Source organism: Peromyscus californicus, unplaced genomic scaffold (assembly GCF_007827085.1).
Source record: "Peromyscus californicus insignis strain IS unplaced genomic scaffold, ASM782708v3 Scaffold_14__1_contigs__length_90479793_seg_2, whole genome shotgun sequence".
Taxonomy (NCBI): Eukaryota; Metazoa; Chordata; class Mammalia; order Rodentia; family Cricetidae; genus Peromyscus; species Peromyscus californicus.
In genome coordinates, this window is record NW_026294436.1 from 29,241,375 (window position 1) to 29,261,613 (window position 20,239).

General features: G+C 38.9%; 1 pseudogene; it reads left to right on the forward strand.

The window, feature by feature from the left end:
• Positions 1-1,187: 1,187 nt before the first annotated feature.
• On the forward strand, positions 1,188-1,952 carry LOC128109406 (U2 small nuclear ribonucleoprotein A'-like; annotated as a pseudogene).
• Positions 1,953-20,239: the final 18,287 nt, after the last annotated feature.

Here is a 20,239-nt window from a genome sequence, read left to right on the forward strand (position 1 = left end):
AGGGGTTTGCATCTAGAAGCCATAGTTTAAGATATAATTATTAGACATTTACAATACATCCTAACTGCTAGACATTACAATGTTTCAAATACAGCATCCTATAGTTCTATAACAGTATAAAAATTTGCTTTATTTTGATAGAAATTTTTCTATTATTTTTAGTTATTATTTTATATTTAATGCCACAAAATTTAAATATTTTATACTTAATACATTTAATTCAGGTGCTCAAGTATCCAGTATATTAGCCATACTACATACATGTGTGTGTGTGTGTATGTGTGTGTGTGTGAGAGAGAGAGAGAGAGAGAGAGAGAGAGAGAGAGAGAGAGAGAGAGAGAGAGAGAGAGAGACTAGACTACATATATTTTTGGCACTCTAAGCTGAAGATTCCTTTTGGTTTTTACCAAAAAAGGACTTTACTATGGAGTGATGGGATCCCTATTATAGTGGGTCCCAAGAACCCAGACCAGTATCTCATGACAGGAGACTTGGCTCACAATGTGACAGGTAAGATTGTCCTTGCCTCAAAGTTGGATCTGCATATTGTGTACTGACTCAGCCTACTGGAACACTGCTGAAGTAAGGTTACTCTAAAACAGGAGTAAATAGAATCCAAAGGTGAGATGCTTTACTTTTCCTCACTTAAAAAGTCTGTTATATTATTGTCCACTCCTTTACATCCCAGAATGCCCTACCCTTTTGCTAAGAAGGTACCTACTAATTATAAATCATAGATAAATATTTCTGTAGCTGGAGTTTTCCTGTGTCCAACCCAGTCCACAGCCACCTAGACCCAAGTAAGCACACAGAGGCTTATATTAATTAAAACTGCTTGGCCATTAGCTCAGGCTAACTACTGACTAGCTCTTACACTTAAACTCAACCCATTTCTGTTAATCTATATGTCGCTACATGTTCCATGGCTTTACCTGTGTGCCATTACATGCTGCTCCCTGGATGGCAGGCTGGCATCTCCTGACTCAGCCTTCCTCTTCCCAGAATTCTCCTTATCTGCTTGCTTATCTGGCCTATACTTCCTGCCTGGCTACTGGCCAATTAGCGTTTTATTAAACCAGTGTACAAAAGCATTATAGTAAAATTACATATAATAGGCATTCTGGGACATGGCACTGGCAGGAGGCACAGGCCTATGGCTGAGGTGAGGGGACTCTGGCAGCGGCAGAATGGTGAAGCTGACGGCGGAGCCGACTGAGCAGGCAACACAGTACACCAATTCTATTCAGGACCGCGAGCTGAACCATCGCAGAAATAAAATTCCTCTCATTGAAAATCTAGGTGCTACCTTAGACCAGTTTGATGCTATTGATTTTTCTAAAATTGAGATCAGGAAACTGGATGGTTTTCCTTTATTGAGAAGACTGAAAACATAACTAGTGAACAATAGAATTTGCCATATAGGTGAGGAACTTGATCAGGCTCTTCTCTGTCTGACAGAGCTCATCCTCACCAACAACAGTCTAGTGGAACTGGGTGATCTGGATCCTTTGGCATCTCTCAAATCACTGACGTATCTAAGCATCCTAAGAAACCTTGTAACAAATAAGAAGCATTACCGATTTTATATCATCTATAAAGTTCCACAAGTCAGAGTACTGGACTTTCAGAAAGTGAAACTAAAAGAGTGTCAGGAAGCAGAGAAAATGTTCAAGGGCAAATGGGGTGCACAGCTTGCAAAGAATATTGCCAGGAGAAACAAAACTTTTAATCCAGGTGCTGGTTTGCCAACTGACAAAAAGAAAGGTGGGCCATCTGCAAGGGATATAGAAGCCATCAAGAATGCCACTGCAAATGCATCGATGTTGGCTGAGGTTGAGAGGCTGAAGGGTTTGCTACAGTCCGGCCAGATATCTGGCAGAGAGCACAGATCAGGACCAAGTGATGATGGTGAAGAAGAGATGAAAGAAGACACAGTCACAAATGGGTCCTGAGCTCTGTAGCAGAGGCTCTCTAGAGAGGTCTCACTTTTTTGAGCATGGAGTAACAGCCTTGCTTGTATGAGCAACATAGAATCTGTCAGCTGAATGTATGGTCTGTCAGATACTTTAGGCCTGTAGCCAATTTGAATGCACCAACAATGCTGAGAAACATTAGGTGACTGTCCAGGCTGCCAGCTGTCTCGGTCTACTCTCGCAAGATTCCCGAAAGTTGCTTGCATCCATCTACCATTTCTCAGGTACCATTATATTCCTTCTCAGGTCTTTGACGGGATTGAAGACTAGCAGTTATAGTTACAACTTAGTAGATAGAACATATTAAGTATTAGATTCAGGTTCTTTAGGATAGGACAACTTTTGGAATGATCTTTGTAACATGTCATTTACCTATACTCTATAGTTCTCTGGATTTTAGTATGTGTTTCTTGCTTGATATTGTTTGCATTGATTGTAGTTCCATCTTATCTAGGTCATTATCCCTCATTATTCCTGGACAATATTTGATAACCATCCCTTTGTATATAGTCTTGTATTAGGTTAGAACTTCCTTATTTAGACAAAAAGGGGGAGATGTAGTGGGTAGCCATTCCAGCTTTGATCTGGAAGTTCCAACCCCCATTGAGACTTCAGCAACTGTCACGCCTACAAGGCAGGGCCAAGGGAGGCGCCTGGCGACTGGAGAGCTGGATCGGTGGGCTCGTGCTCAGATCCGGGACCCTGGACTGGAGAGGTGAACCAAGCAGAGTTCCAGAGAACACCGCTGGACTGCAATACACCTTCCCCAGACCCCGCAACCTACCTATCCCTTAATTTGTAAGTTACGCCATTAAATAAATCTCCTTTTAACTATGTGGAGTGGCCTTAATAATTTCACCAATATACTGCTGATAATTTTTTAATATGAACCTTGGGATCCAAATGCCTATTGTCTACAAATGGTAAAATAAAGGCCACTTTCAGTGCTGCCAAAAAAATTACATATAATAGAACAGTTATCAAGCAAGAATTACAGTTATAATAACTAGTCCATTTGTATTCTGTAAAATTAAAGAAAAAAATTGCTATCTATCCTATATTTGTGAGTCTAAGGTTTTATATCTACCTTATCTCTTATTATAACCAAGGAAAACCATAATTATAACTTAGTTCATTATCCAGAAGCCAAATTCAGACAAAAGAATGCATATCAAGACCAGTGGCCTAGTTCTCAGAATATGTACACCCAATGGTCCACTGTTGTCCATGCTGTTAAAAAGTAATGGCTGTAAGCTCCACTTGGTAGTGAGGCATCCAAACTAACCTTAGCAAGGCATCTAGAAGTTAAGAAACCTATCAAGTTTAGTTTTAAAAGCTAGCAGCATCATGTTTAAAGGTTGAAAACTGAGAAACTTTTGAATCTTCTGATAAGGCACTCCTAATATTCCAAACTTTGCCCAGCTTCTACACTTTTAAGTCACATCATTCTCTTCTTGACTTTTGGTCTGGGTGTGTTTATCATGGTTACTTTATGTCTTTGAGACTCCATCTCATCCAAGTTCACCACAGTTTTCAAGTCATCATAGTCAGACAGTTTACACATAAAGCTTGCTCCCTTTAGAAGACGTACCCATGGATTTCTATCCCTCCGCCAGGTAGAGCCAAGAGTCTTCAATCACCTTTGAGGCAGTTCTTGAGGTACCCCTAAGTTTAAAGAGCAGAAAATCTTTGAAGACAGAACAGAAGGAGACCCCTGGAACAAGATAAATTCCCATGCCCTACATCCATGTGCAGTCTGTTATCCCCAGAGTTCCTTTCCTCCCTTGTTAACAGTGTACCCATCATCTCTGTACTTTCTGCCTTCATCTGATCGCAAAGGATAAAAATCACCAGGTACAGGAAAAGGCTATGGTGTCTCAATAACAAACTGGCCACTGCAATCTACTGAAATCACTTCATGTAAACAATATGTTCATATGTGTGCAGCAAAAGGCTTCTTAAACAATGAGGAATCAATTTAACATGAAGAATAGAAATAGAAATAGGAAGAAGAGGAAGTGAGAGAGAATAAAGGCAGTGCTATCTTCATGACTAATGAATCCCAGATTCTTATAGGAATCCAACCTCTTCACTTTCAATTAAAACTTAAAACTTACATGAGAGTTTGCATTCAATCTCGCTTTTTATTTCTGTCACCACTGGGACATGTTCCCTTGCATCCAGCTGGGAGAATATTTTCACATCACTAAATATAGTCTTTTGATTTAGAAGTGATGAAACTTCAAATAAATCCCACAGATATGTGAGCCAATGAGTAGCAAAGCTGGACCAGAAACAAAATCTTCAGGTGTCAATTGTGCCCATTTGACAACCAAGTATCTCCTAACTACCCATTACTAGTTAACTATCTGGCAATTGATTGTATACTACAGGGCTCACTTGCACAGCAATACCTCTTAGAAAGTCAGAGCATCTCATCTTTGGGAGAAGAGCACAGACTTTAACATCCTATTGAACTCTACTGTTCTGGATTTTTCCCATAAGATAACATCTCATTTGTGGAATTACACTAGAACAAAGGATAGACAGACAGACAACAGACAAATAGATAGATCGCACTTCCTAGCAAAGCTTGCATAAATTATGACAGGAAAAGTGTTGATAATAAATTGAAATACTGAGCAAATTACTGGCAAACTTACCATCCCAGTCAGTCATGGCCAGGTCTGAGGCATTCAAAGAGTGTTTATAATGAGTATGTTTTACATCTCAGTTGCCTTCATTTTTGCATTTCTGATTTGTTTACATGAAGGTGTTAGATATCAAGAAACCAAAGGACGAAACCAGAGACCAAAGCATGTCCTTTGCCATGAGTTATGCCTGCCTCCTGGAAAAGTCACAATTCCATGCGGAGTACATGACAGTAAGGTTACTGGTGAAGTCAAAAGAAATAAACCATTTATATTAAGAATGATTTTATAGTTTCAGACTTCAACATAGTACAATGCTGCTTTAAATCTTGGACCACACATCTCAAATACTTAATGCTGATGTTCAGGATATTTCTAAAATGTTCCATCCTGAAAATTAAGGTCATCTTCTAAAAGCATCCATAAGGCTGCTCAATAACCATGTCCAGAGCTGTAAACTACTGCTGCTACCAATCAGCAGCAACCGATAGAAATGTGGGCCAATTACTATGAACTGCTTCTTAAAAGCAGACATCTTATGCTCAACGTGGACAACTCCTCCCTAATTTTTGTTAGTGTCACTGTTGCCTAAGTTACAAAGAAATAAATATTCAAACTTTCACAACAGTGAACTCATAAAAATTATTTCATTCAGCAACATGCCACCTGAAAGCTAATTTTGAACAGAAAGCTATTCTTTATATATATATATATATATATATATATATATATATATATATATATATATATATGTATATATATATATATATATATATATATATATATACTAGTGATTTGTATGTGTACATAATCCATGCATGTTATACAGTAAAGCAACAGTTTTCCTAGTTGCAGCATTTTAAAATGAGAGTTACAGCACATTATTTCTAAAAACCACTTACATGGGCATTGTTTTAAAATATTTTCAACATCATTTTATCTTCAGTCAACAAGGTACTAAGGTTATCTTTGACCACGTCATCACACACTATTTTACAGTCATCAAGTCCACATTTTCATCATCTCACCCAATGGCAACAACCACCACATGAATTGACTGTAAAGTGAGTTTACATGGTAGCATGTAAATATGCATGAAAATTCAGAGGGAAGGCCCTCCAGAGGCTGCTCTAAACTCAAGAAGAAAGGAGAAATGATTTCAGCAGTGAAAGAATCAGCAGGGACAGAAAAGCGCCAGCTCTGATTAGAAGCCTTGAAAGAACTAACGCCGGCATCTCAAGGTAAAATGGGATTTTCAATAACTCACCCCGCATCGCGATGCTTGTAAGTGTTGAGAGGTGATTGGAGGGCGAAACAGAAGTTGACCTTTTCTCAGTGAAGTGAAAGGAGAAGTTCATCCATTGAACTGGAAGCTTTTAGTGGAGTTACTGGAAGACAAAGCTGCATGCTTGAAAGGAACAGAAAGTGCAGAGTTTTACAGCTTTATCAGAGAAGGTGCTTCAATCAGTTTGCATTTGATTGAAACTCAAAAGAATTCCTGCAGAACCACTGAACTCACTTTTAAGAGTCAACGCTTCTCATAAATTTCTCTTTATTAAATTCTACACACAGAAAAAAATTGCAAAATGCATTAAGTCCTTCAGAAAATGCTACTGCATTGTGTAGCCTATCAAAGCCTATTAAAAATTACCTCTGAAAGAGGAAACATTGAAATGTGGTTTGTGAGGTATTTAAAATGTATGCCTTACATTGAGAATTGCACATAAAATAAAACCTATCCCTCTTTCCAAGTAATTTTTCCTTTTCTCTCATTCTATGAAACTTACTGCAAACGTCTCAGGTCTACTTCATATTGCATTATCTGACTTGATCATGAAATTTTAGTTTTTCAAAAGTAAATTTAAAAATCAATGGTAGTTCTGGAAAGGAACATAGTCCAGGTGTTAAGTGAAAGGTTATTTTTTTTCAATATGTTAAAAATATTAACAAAATTACTTTTCTCTGAGTCAACTAGCTTCTGAATGCATCTTTAAATCAGCAAGAATAGGATCAGAACCCTGAAATGCATCCAGGGTTAGAAAGACAACCAACAGCAAAGAACAAATCAAGTGTCATGTTCAACTCTGGCTCCTGGCCAGGAGAAATCTACAACTGCAGGCACAGTGGGAGCAGTCCAATCACAGAGGCAGGCTGGGCTTCCTAACTTCAAGATAACTCCACAGTTGTTTACAAGCTTCAAATCCAGTTTGAGGAGCTTGCTGTCCTGAAAGCAGCTGAAGAACACCAGAGGAGTTCACTTTGGCTATATCACAGAATCCAAAATACTACAACTATCACCAGGATAAAACCATCTTGGCTTAAATGTCAGTAGAAAATCTCCTGATAAAATTAAATGGTACCTTAGAGCATGCCACACTGAGTAGAACCCCTCTCTTGCCTCAGTGACATGTAGATTCAAGATGTGGCTGCGTAGGCACAACCCCAGGACCCTCCTAAACTATCCCTGCAGGTACCATCATTAACACACAAACTTGGAATTGAAATGATTGTACGAAGTCTTGCTTTCACTGATGGCCACCTATCAGGAGTGGAATGCTCCCCTCCAAGACCTATACCTCGACAAACATGGATACCAGTAGACTTACCCCTCAATATAATCTGTATTCAACTGTCATGGCATAGGAAAGGTCTCCTTTCCAGACCATGGTCCTAGGAATTCAGTGGTTTATGAAAAATACCTTAGTATTGACCACACATGTCCCTGAAGATCAGTAGAAAGCCCCCTCTGAGACAATGGTACCAAATGCTACATATTTTTTCTTCTGTAGCCTATGTATCCTGGAGATATTAAAATCATTTTCTTAGGTTCTAGAACCACATACACCAAACAGTCAGCTGCAGTACCTTCTGTGCTCAAACTGTAGGATCTAGAGAAGGCTTCCCTACAGCTTACATCTGTAAGAACATGGATATCATTACCACAAGCCAAGCCAATATTTTACCTTAATCTGCCTTGCAGGACCTGAAGATCTACAGCCCAGGGACTTTAAACCACAGCTGTTGGTGAAAAAAGCCCTAATATGGTTTGTTTTCCCCTTATGACTTCAAGAACAAACCATTTTGGTTCTAAAACTCCATTAAAATTACTAACAGTGTTACAAGTTCTAGACCAAAGAGAAAGCCCTCATGATGACTGACACTGACTATCTACTTGACAGGATCTGCAATCATCCAGAGGCAAGTCTTTGTACAAGCCTAGGAAGGATTATCTAGACTATGTTATTCACTGAGTATGTTTATGATGGATTATCTGTATTAGGTTAATTGGGGTAATAAGATCCACACTGAATGCCTACATCACCCTTATTTTAGCTTGAGTCCTGAACTCAAGAAATAAGTATAGAAACAAGAAATGTGGCTTATCATAAGTATTTATCAGAGTCTTTCTCCTGAATGGGAATGGAATGGGTCCAGTTATTTTATGTTCCTTCCACTATGTTGGAATTCCTCTTCAACTGGAAACCAAAATAAATTCTTTCTTAAGTTGCTTTGTCCACTACATCGTTATAGAAATAAAGGGATTGATACAACCTCCTTTGTGGTTTTAAACCTCAAGTCTATGATCACCAGTACAATTGAACCCAGACCACGTGTGTTCATTTAGGAGCAGGCTATGCACTATATTGTGCCTCTACAACTGTAGGAGCTGGTGCCAAACCCCCAGAAATCTCCTACATTCATTTGAAGAGCCATGGAGAAAAGGATTGTGGCTACCATTGTCACAGTCTTGATGTTACCTATGGTTGCTCATAAATTTACTTCACGAATCGTCCTAGCCTCCATTAATGAGGCACCTGTAAACATTTCTGGTATTGATCAATGAATGAAATCACCAAGAAACTATACGGTTACTCCTCCAGAATCAAATGACATAAAACTACAAGTTCCCAAAAATATAGAAAAAAAGCAAAAATAAGGCTATTAAAGAACAAATCAAATAAAAAAATGACAGATGGAAATTCACACGTTACGGTAAAAAGTCCTGAATTAAATCCACCAATCAAAAAATGTACTCTAGATGGATCAATATACAAGACTCAAGTATACATGAAGCTCATTTTAATATAAAGATAAGCATAAACAAAAGTGATAAAATTGGAAAAATATATGTCATTCAATAAAAATTAAGGTAAGCAGTAGTACCTATACTCTTATCAGATAAATTAGACTATAAAATATGGAAGTCAATATAGATTGGTAAGAAGATAGATTCAGTAATAAGATATAATATCTATAAATACATACATAGTCCTAGAACCACCCAACTATGGAAAGTAAATATTATCACATCTAAAGGAAGAAGTTTTAATTCAATAATAATTAGCAACTACAACACCCCACATCTCTCAATGGAAAGACCAAATTAGAGTGTTAAATAAGAAACGTTTAAAATGAACCATAGTATAGACAACAAATATGTCTAATAAACAAACAAAAATCATGATCATCTCATTAGATGCAGAAACTGCCTTTGACAAAATCCAACACCCCTTCACAATAAAAATCCTGGAGGTACTAGAGATATAAGGGACATACCTAAACATAGCAAGAGCAATTTATAGCAAGCCTATAGCCAATATCAAATTAAATAGAGAGAAAATCAAAGCAATTCCACTAAACTCTCCACAAACTGACAGCAAGTCCCCATTGCAAAGGACAATACACACACACACACACACACACACACACACACACACACACACACACACCTCATTGAACATGAAGATGTTGAGCTGGTGCTTACACAGAGTGTTCATCCCTATGTTCTAGTCTCTTTGGTGCCATAAGGTACTTTGTAAGCTAGCAAAATAGAAATATGGACACCAACCCAGCCTCAAAACCTTTGGCATAAACTCTGTCCTGCCTGCAAAATATGCTATGGCAATGGCAGCATAGAACATGTGAGAGCAGCCAACCAATGTTTGATTTGACCTAAGGCCTGCTCCATGAGAAGGAACCAACACCCAACACTATTTGGGTAACCAAGAACCAGGGATCAGATAGCTCAGAGATCTAGGGCAAAACTAAACACTGCTAGTCTATAAAAAAAATCAAAAAATGATTCCTAACAATATTTTGCTATATTTATATATCAATTCCTTATACAGTCATTATCATCAGGGAGGCTTCCTTCACCAGCAGATTCAAAAAGATTTAGAGATTCATTATCAGACAGTATATGGAGTAGAGTCTAAATGGGAGGTCTCCATCAAATCCCTCCTCTTAGAGCTAAGAGAAACCCTCAGAAGAGGATGTGGAAAGATTGTAAGAGCTAGATGGATGAAGGATACCAAGAGAACAAGACCCTCTGAATCAACCAGGCAAGGCTCATATCAGTTCAGAGACTGAAGCAGCAAGCACAGTGTCTACATGGTTCTACACCAGGTCCTCTGTATGTGTATTATAGCTATCAACTTAATATTTTTATGAGACTCCCAACTGTGAGAATGAGAAGGTCTCTGACACTTGTGCCTGGTCTTGGGACTCTTACTCCTGTTGTGTGACTGTGTCCAACTTTGATATGATAGTTTTTGCTTCTTATTATTATTATATTTTATTTTGCCATGTTTGGTTGTTATCTCTTAGAATCCTGTTCTTTTCTAGTAAGAGACAGAAAGGGGGTAGATCTGGAGGGAAGGGAAGATGGGGATGAAGTGGGAGGAGCAAAGGAGGAGCAACTAGAATCAGGTTGTATTGTATGAGAAAAGAATCAATTTTTGATAGAAGAAAAATAAGGATAGGAAAAGAAATAAAAAATTCTTTGGTGGACCTATAATTTAATACTTTAGTGCCATTTGCTTTTTTTGGTTTGTTTTATACTTGCTTCTGGTAAATCATTTGTGTCTGATCCAGATTGCCTTCTATCTCTCTCTCTGACTTTCACCTGAACTGGGACACTGGATGGCATCCATTGCAGACCTTCATGGGCTCAGAAAATGCCCAGACCACCCTTTCCCTTCATGGGGTCAGGGGGCTTGCTAATCAACTCAACTCTAACTTGTTTTTCTCCCTACTAGAAGCCTACAAGTCAATCTTAATACAGTTTTTCTCTGCTTGTCTAGTTCTCTGTGTACTTAGATTAATAAAAAAAAATACTGATTTAGATTCATCTATGTATTTTTGAAAGTCATGGATTTACTTTTTTGCTGCATTGTGGGAAAAGTCCACATGATAAATGCACAGAAATACAGAATTGATGCTGCTGATGAATACAGTGGAGGTTTGTCCATTCTGGTCTTGAGATATATCTCCCTGATCCCTTCTCATTTTAAAATCAATCTAATGAATTAATCCTTATCCTCAGAATTTCTCCAATTTTAAGAACAGTTTCTTTATGTGTGTGAGTTCACCAAGTAAAACTTTAACAGACATTTTCTGGAAATTTAGAGAATTTTAAAGAGTTCATTTGCTTTCCTTAGTATTCACTCCCTTAAAGAGGGAAAAAATTGCTGATATATCACTTTCATTTCAGAGACTGCAGTGGCTATCATTACATGCTTTTCTCAGTGCTCCCCATTTAATCTCTTTAAATACTTCCTAAGACTTGGCCCCCAACAATGGAATCGGAACTAATTGGTCTGTCATTTCTTCTGATGTCCCCAGATCCTGCTGTACATAATGACAATGTGCTGGCCACTTGCCAGTCTGAATAAAGGGACCTTGTAAAAATATTGGGGGGAAAATGCATGGATAACAATAGCATTTTAAAATTATCGGTTTATTTATTTATTTTGTGTATGTGTGTTCATGTATGTGTATGGTTGAGTACATGCCAAAGAGATCATGTGGAAGTCAAAGGAGACGTCTTTGGAGTCAGTTATCTCATCCCATCATGAGGGTCCCAGGAGTTGATGTCATGTCATCAAGTTTTGCAGGAGATGCCTTTTCCACTGAGTCATCTCTGTGTCCTAACTATAGTGTTCCTATACACCAACAGAGGACTTGTTTTAAAAATTCAGAAAATATTGCTATTTATGGGAGCTATAAAACCACTTAGGAATTTTAATCAAAACACTGGCAAATAAGATAAAGCATTGTAATACACACATCCAGAAAATAAAAATACATATCTTGTTTATGTACCACAAGTATTAACACTGTTAAAACACCTTAACCTCTAAAACAATTGATATATTCACCATAATTTCCCAGCAAAATATCAATGACTTTCTTCAAGAAAAAAAATAGTAATGAATCTATAGGTCATGTTGAACCCTAAAAGACCCAGAATGGTGGAAAAAAAATCCAAAGAGAAGAATGTATTACTCCTGGGTGCACATCCAGAAGTTGCTCTGTGAGGCCCGAAGTATGGCTGTGATCAAAGATGGTAGCTGCTGTCAGCACCCTTCACACTACTGCGGAGCTCTGGAGAGCCTGAGAGTACCCCCATGGAGACTTCAAGGGGGGACACAGTGGCGGGGGAGTCTACAGAGCCCATGATATCCCCAGAACAACTGAAAAAGAAGGCAGATCCTATGGGAAGATGCTTTCAAAAAGTGAATCCAAGAAATCGAAAGGAAAAATGGAGCAGAGCTGCACTCACTGGGGAGCATGCCAAAACTACAGACTTGGTAGCGGAGGGTTTGGAAGCTATTTGGGAACACAGGCACAGTGGACGAAGAGCGTGGCGTTATTGAATAGGGCTGGTCCTTGGCCTGCAGGACTGCCTACAGCATGGAGCCGCTGGAGCTGCTGCTGCTGCTGATCACCCTGCTGGAAGAAGGGAAGTGTGTGCCTGAGGAGCTGTCAGCAGGCTGCAAGTACAACGGTCATGCCTGTGAGCCTCAGGATGCCTGTGTTGAGGTTGGGGAGATGTTTTGTGAACTGGAGCTCTAGTGGATCCTGTCCTTGGATGTTCTGCCTAGCCGTAAGATCACTCTGACTCTGGGCAACACCAGAATATATGAGAGGAGTCTCAACGATGGCCCAGTATTTATGGTGCTTTATGTACATATGGGCTGCTGCTGAAGGCCTTATCGATATATGATATCCAAGGCCGATGCTGCTGGAGACGAAGTGGACACCCATGGCCTGTGCTACGACTGTGGTCCATGTTAGTGTCCATGGTCCAGGTTGCCACCCAAGTTCATGTTGATGTATGTGGCCTGTATTGCCGCAGAGGGCCATATTGGCGTCCATTGTCCCGCTGAAGAAGGGGGCGTATTGATGTCTGTGGCAAATATCACCTCATAAGGCCATGAGGATTTCTGTTATCTGTGCTGCCACCTGAAGATATGTTGATGTCTGTGGGCCATGTTGCCATTGAGGGCCATGAGGGTGTCCGTGGTCCATGTGGAGGGCCATATGTGGTCTGTATTGTTGTCAGAGACCATGTTGAGGTCCATAGTCCAAGCTGACAATGGAGGCCATGTGGATACCAGTGATCCATGCTGCTAACCTGAAGTCGTATTGATGTCCATGGGCTGAGGTGCTGCTGAAGACCGTATGGTGTCTATGGCTTGTGTTGCCTCTAAAGCCAAGTTGATCTATGTAGTCTATGCTGCCACCAAGGGCCATGATGGTGTCTGAGGCCCATAATGCAGCACAGGGTTGTGTTGATGTCTGTTGTTTGTACTGGCACAAGAAACCAAACAGAAGACCATGATCCATGCTCCCACTGACTGTAAAGGGTAAGGAAGCTTCTTTTGCAGTGGTATCAATGACTAAAGACTAAAGACTTATAGTTGAGAATGAGAGACTTAGAAGGCTTCTGTGACAACACTCCCCTCCTACCCTACCCCACCCCACCCCCAAAAAAGGAGTAACCGCCTCAGCAGGAAGCCATTGGAGAAAACTCTTAAAAACTATGATAAGGATGCTGAAGTGTAGCTCTCCACAATTGATGGCTTCTGGTGGGGGAGCTTGTGGGGACTGGATTTATTTAAGGAGCTCACCACTGGGAGTATGACCATGCCTCAGTGAGTATAAGGGCAACAAAAATTGGACTTGGTTTTGTTTTTGTTTGTTGTTGTTTTATTTTGGGGAGGGTTTTTTTTGCCAGGAAGAGTCATAAGGGTGGGGCACAGACCTGGGAGGACTGGGAAGTTAGTATGATCAACGTACATTATGTGAAATTCCCGAATAATCAATGAAAATATTGTGTTGGAAGAAAAGGATATACTATTCATTGACTACTGGAAATAAAATAGATAAATTAGTCAATAAACATAATACCAAACTTAGGAAATAGTCCATATTCAAATAGTCAACTAATTTTTAACAAAGCCTTCAAAAACATATTGTGGAGAAAAAAAATAATCTGTTCAGTAAGTATTGCTGGCAAAGTTCAGTGCACATATATGTGCAGAATGAAATTAGATCCCTTACCCCCAACACCACTATCCACAAAAATCTATTCCTAGTACATCAAAGTCCCAAATGTGCAACCTGAAACTATAAATTTATTTTAGGAATACATAGAAGAAACTTTTTAAGACATTGACGGCCAATGACTTTTCAGATAAGACCCATAACTATAAGTATTAAACATAAAACTAGTCAACCAAGTAGCTCCCATGCAGCAAAGAAAATAATCAAAAGTATTAAAATGGAAGAAATACCAAAATGGAAGAAAAAGATCTATAAACTATTCACCTACCAAGTAATTGCTATGCAGAATGCATAAAGAACCCATGAAACTCAACACCAGAAAAATAAACACAATTTTCAAGCAGCTAAAGAGCCATGGGCTTCACCAGATATACAGTAATCAATAAGTATGCATAAATATGCACAACTTCACCAATCACCATGAAAACATAAGTCAAAACCACAGTGAGATAACCTCTCATCCCAGAATTATTTTTTGACAAAAAAATAAATGTGGCAAAGAATGGTAAAAGGGTGGAGACTCTTAGGCAATATTGGTGGGAGCATAAAGACAACTCAGCCTTGATGTAAATGATACAGAAGTTTCTCAAGAAACCTGGAAAGCTTTCTGGTCATCCATTGCCTGTGTCTCTTATACTCTTTCAACCTAATCTTCTGCAATGATCCCTAAACCTTGGGATCAGTAGACATGGTATAGATGTTGCATTGAAGGCTGAGAATTCCAAGGTCTCTTTTTCTGCCTTGGCCAGTTGTGGGTCTCTGTGTTAATCACCATCTCCTGACAGTAGAAGCTTCTCTGCTGAGAGGTGGGAAATGTGTTAACCTATGGGTATAATAATGTCATTAGGAGCTGTTTTAATGCTATGTCTCTTTTGTACAATAATAGCAGGCTCTCCCCTAGGACCTAGGACCTGTCTATCCAGAGGTTCTTGACTCAAAAATAATGGTTTCATCTTGTAGAGTGGTACTTAAATCTAATCATAAAGTGGTTGGTCACTTCCATGACAGTGCAACTGTACATACAAACTCACAACAATTGTGACAGCAAACCTAAAACCTATGAAAGCTCAAGTTAGAGCAAATCCTCGCATGGAGAGGGAAGTTGGACATGGATTCCCACCCCTAGATGGGGAGCAATTGTCAAGTGATAACTGCTGGGAAAGGAAGAATCCATATCTCTAAGAGGGTAGCATCTAGTAAGTTAACCACATTCCTGAGGAAGACCACACACCCAACAATATATTGACTTGATGGTTGGGAACAAAAGGAAATGGGCCTAAAGTCAGGTGAGTAGGAAATGCGGTATATCTTCAAGGACTTGTGCTGTGGAATGTCTTTCTGTGTGCTGTAAATATGTGTTGCTCTGATTGTTTGATAAATAAAACGCTGATTGGGCAGTAGTCAGACAGGAAGTATAGGTGGGGCAAGCAGATGAAGAGAATTCTGGGAAGACGAAGACTGAGTCAGGTGGCCAGCCAGACACAGAGGAAGCAAGATGACAAGGCAGAACTGAGAAAAGGTACTAAGCCACATGGCTAAACATAGATAAGAATTTTGGGGTAATTTAAGTGTAAGAGCTAGTCAGTAATAAGCCTGAGCTAATGGCCAAGCAGTTATAATTAATATAAGCCTCTGAATGATTATTTTATAAGCAGGCTGTGGGACTACTGTGGCTAGGCGGGACATAGAAAAACTTCAGCTACAGACTTGAGGGGCAGATGATCAAAATACAATCTGGAGGCCCCCAGGCAGTGGGACTGAGACCTGTCCTCAGTGCATGAGCTGGCTTTTTGGAGCCTGGGGCCTATGCTGGGACACTTTGCTCAGCCTGGGTGAAGGGAGGAGGGGACTGGACCTGCCTCAACTGAATCTACCAGGCTGAGCTGAATCCCCAGGGGAGTCCTTCCCCTGGAGGAGATGGAAATGGGGTGAGGGGGTGGAATGGGGGGAAGGTGGGGTGGGGCAGGAGGACAGGGGAATCTGTGGCTGATATGTAAAATTAAATTAATTATAAAATTTAAAAAAAATCTGGAAGAATGAAAACAAAAAAAATAAAAGCAAAAGAAAAAAATTCTCAAAAAAAGCCTTGATGATAATATATTGTATGAAAAAAAAGGTGTTTCAAAAAAAGTATTTTAAAAGGAAAAACATTCTCAAATAACCCTCACAACCTTCAAAAAAGAACTTCCATAGGATCCAGCGGTGCTATTGCTGCACATAAGTGTTTGTGACAGCAGCAACAGCACACTAGTGCTGGGCTGTTACATAGTCCTACATTGGCCGTCAACTAGACAGTGCCATTTTTATTCAAAAATAAAGGGTGATCAATGTCTGCCCTGTCCACTGTAAAGGGTACAGCCTAATCCCTCATGAGCATAAAGCAGCAGAATGCATGGGCAGTAGGTTCGCCTATGATGATCTGCTCACACAGGACTTTTAAGGCAAAGTTAATTAAGTTGTTATTGCTTTCTTACTACCTGTGAATTTTCTTGTCTTGCTGTTCAAAAGACAGTTATTAAAGAATAATTTAGGTTTCCAATTCAGAAATGACAATTGCCTTATCTCCTTTGTTGAATCCCAATCAGCAAGGAAATGTATAATTAAAAATAACCCTAAACTTTGAAAGACAGGAAGCCATCAGTTCCATATAAATATGCAAATTTCCTTTATTAATCTTTTAAATGAACCTGCTTTCTTCGTTGTGCAAGGATCATAAGTATCCTATTGCACTAATAACCCTTCAGTATTATTAACTATGTTTTTCAGGTCTAAAATAAATACCTGGTTACTGGTTAAGAAAAACCTCCTCAGAGGAATAGCTGCTAAATGGCGTTTGTTTCTATAAACACAAAATATGTCATTAATCCATTTTTATCCCAGAGAGGATAGTTGTTTACATGCATTATGGTGATTTTATTGTATCTTATTAAGGAATAATGGCGAACTAAAGCAAGTGCATTAACAAACTCTTGTAATAAAAGCTAACGCTTTCGCTATTCTAATTAGTTACCCTCATTTCATGAGAGAATGAATCCAGATATGTTCATCTACGTGTGATTCTTTAAAAAGGACTTCCTTTGTAACACAGATATGAAATGTTCCAGTTTTTAGCACAGGGATGCTAAGCTATAGTGCAGGACTAATACAGAATCAAGGCCAAATCTCGTCTGAAAAGATCTGGTCATGTCTCAAGAGACTTCCCAACCACTCAAAAAAAAAAAAAGCTTCCCAACAAAAACTCTATATTGATCTAATTGTCCCCTTGTGTAATTAGTTAGTTAGCTAGGTCATTGGCCACTGTCTTTCTGCAGAACTAACTGTAGGCACAATTAGCTACACTTAAGCTAGTTACCTGTGGCTCTGAATTCAAGTGTGAACGGGCATTGAAAAAAAAAATTGCTCTCACTAATTTCCATCTCACTTCAAATCTAGCTATGTATATGCTTTAAGTTATTTTTAAATAAATACACAGGGTAGGCAAGGGCATGTCAATCAGTTGCTTTTTCTCCCTTCCCCACACCTGCTACTTTCCATAATCCTCCGCATTCTTTATAAATGAGTGATGAGATCAATTCTGCGTGCTGAGAGCCTTTTTGTGAACAAATGTAGGGGAGATATTTATATGGAAACAGTTACTCTGAGCAGCATGTCACAGTTTCCATTTTTTATAACCTATCATGAGACTATATCCTTAATTTTAATAAGATTGATTCCTTTTAGATTACCTTAGCAACAAAAACATGGTACTGATTTAATGTGAGTTTTTGTGTTATCATCCTTACAAGCATGGAAATTAATTGCCAATGACCTGTGGCCTATCAGAGACCAAGCAGGATTCATTTTAGTATCTGTATGAACCTAATGGCAATGGCTTTAATATTACAGGTCCACTCGATCTACATATTGTGAACTAGAAACCCAGGTGCTAGATTCATAATCACATGGTAAAAAATGGGTAGAGATGTGTACTTAAATAAGTGAAAGATTGCATTAGTAATAACAACTTGACAGACTTAACTAACAAGTTATTGCAGTCCATTCTAGACTTTATAGTGAGTAGTATTGTTATGTGTGAGTACATTGTTATACAACTGTAACAAGGAACTTAACTTGAGAAGGGCCTTGAAGAGTAGTGGTTGGATCAAGGAAATTCATCAAACTAAAGACCAGGGAGGTTTCTGTCAACAAAGATTATCTTCCCTTGGGGTTTCAGACAAAGGGTTCATATAAGATTTGTAAGAAGGCAGATCATATAACCAGGTACCAGTACAGTTACTAATGTAGAGAGGTCTGCTCCTAATGCATCGACTGCTCACCTTTATCTATATGTCATAAGATATCCTGGATTTTGTAAATCTGATTTACATAATTACTCATTAAAACATCTCATGGCTTATCTTCGGTTCTTCCCAGGAATAGTTAGTTTTAGTTAGTTATCAGGATGTGAAAAGATTCTTTTTCACTGGGAAACAGGGAAGGGTAGTGAAAAGCTATTCTACTTTGGAGGATGAGAAGAAAAGGAAAAGGCAACTTGAAAAAGAGGAAGACTTGCCGGGCGGTGGTGGTGCACACCTTTAATCCCAGCACTCGGGAGGCAGAGCCAGGCGGATCTCTGTGAGTTCGAGGCCAGCCTGGACTACCAAAGTGAGTTCTAGGAAAGGCGCAAAGCTACACAGAGAAACCCTGTCTCGAAAAACAAAAAAAAAAAAAACAAAAAAAAAAAAAAAAAAAAAAAGAGGAAGACTTTACAATAGAGGACAAGGGAAAGTTACTGGGAAAACAGCTTCTGTGGAATACAATAGCAAAATCAACCTTTCAAACATTAACCTCTCTACTGAGAGTGACTCTGAACAACTCAGAGTCACTGTTTCCATGCACATGTCTCTCCCACATTTGTTGAATCATCAAAGATGTCACCCTAGCCAAAGCCAGTGTAAAACATCATCACCCTCAGGTGTGTGGCCTCTGAATTAATGACTCTCAAATCAACTAAAACCAAGGTGAAGACAAGGGTTTACCTAGGTCTTTTCTCGGTAAAACAACTCTCATCTCTTTATAAAGAGAGGTCAGGACTTGGAAAAAATAAATATTGGTTTTTGAAACTTGTTTATAATCCAACCTAATATCTAAGTTCTGTTAGAACATTGAAGTTACACTATGTTTCTTTCTGATATGCAGTAACTATTTACTGAATCAGTATAGCTGTACAATATCCAATAAAGGCTCATCTGAAGATCTTTAAGACTATCAGAAAAAAAAAACTTTGAACAAAGCTATGATTGGATTTACTATCTTGGGGGAGAGTACAATCTTGATAGATTCATTTTCATGTTCGGAAGGAGAACATTTCTACAGTAACATAGTTATAGACTTTATACCTCTATATGAGTGATTTTAAGGTGAGTTTCAGAAAACAAGGAACTATCCAAGATGGGGTATAGTTTAATAAGAAAACTAGCTTTGGTATAATGTTAGAATAATCAGGAAAAATGTTGTTGAGCAAATAGTAACACAGTTCTCTAGAGAAACAGCACTGAGAGATGGCAGATATAAGTGATGGTATGTATAAGTGAAGAGTTGGATAGTATATGTGTTGGGTAGTATATATTGAATGAGATTAAAATTTTAATTTATAGACTGAATAAAGTATACTGCCTTAGTTACATTTTTATTGCTTGTAATAACACTCTTTGATCGAGGCAAGCTATAGGAGAAAGAGATTTGGGGAGCTTACAGTTTCAGAATTTGTCCATGGCCATCATGACAGGGTGCATGGCAGTAGGCAGGCAGTCATGGTGCAGAAGCAGTAGCTGCAAGCTTACATTCTTATCCACAAGTAGGAGGCAGAGAGAGCTAACTGGAAATGGTTGAATGTTTTGAAACACAAAGCTCACCTCAACCCAGTGACACACCTCCTTCAACAAGGCCATGTCTCCTAATCCTTCCCAAATAGTTCCACCAACCAGGGATCAATTATTCAAATACATGAGCGTGTGGGCATCATTCTCATTAAAGCCAACACAAGTACCTTCACAAATAGGCTTCCCTAAATTCACAGATAACATAGATATTATAGCCCACAAAAGCTCCTCCTGAAGAAAGGAATTCCTGCATCCTTCCGTCCCCTCGAGATATCTGCCATTTTTCTATCTTCCAACTCTATTAGGATGGTATTATTTCTGGACTGAAATCTGTTCACCTTGGAAGCTAAAATGTGCGATTGGCTCACCTGGTTCTTTGGTCTGGTTCTAATTCAACATTTAT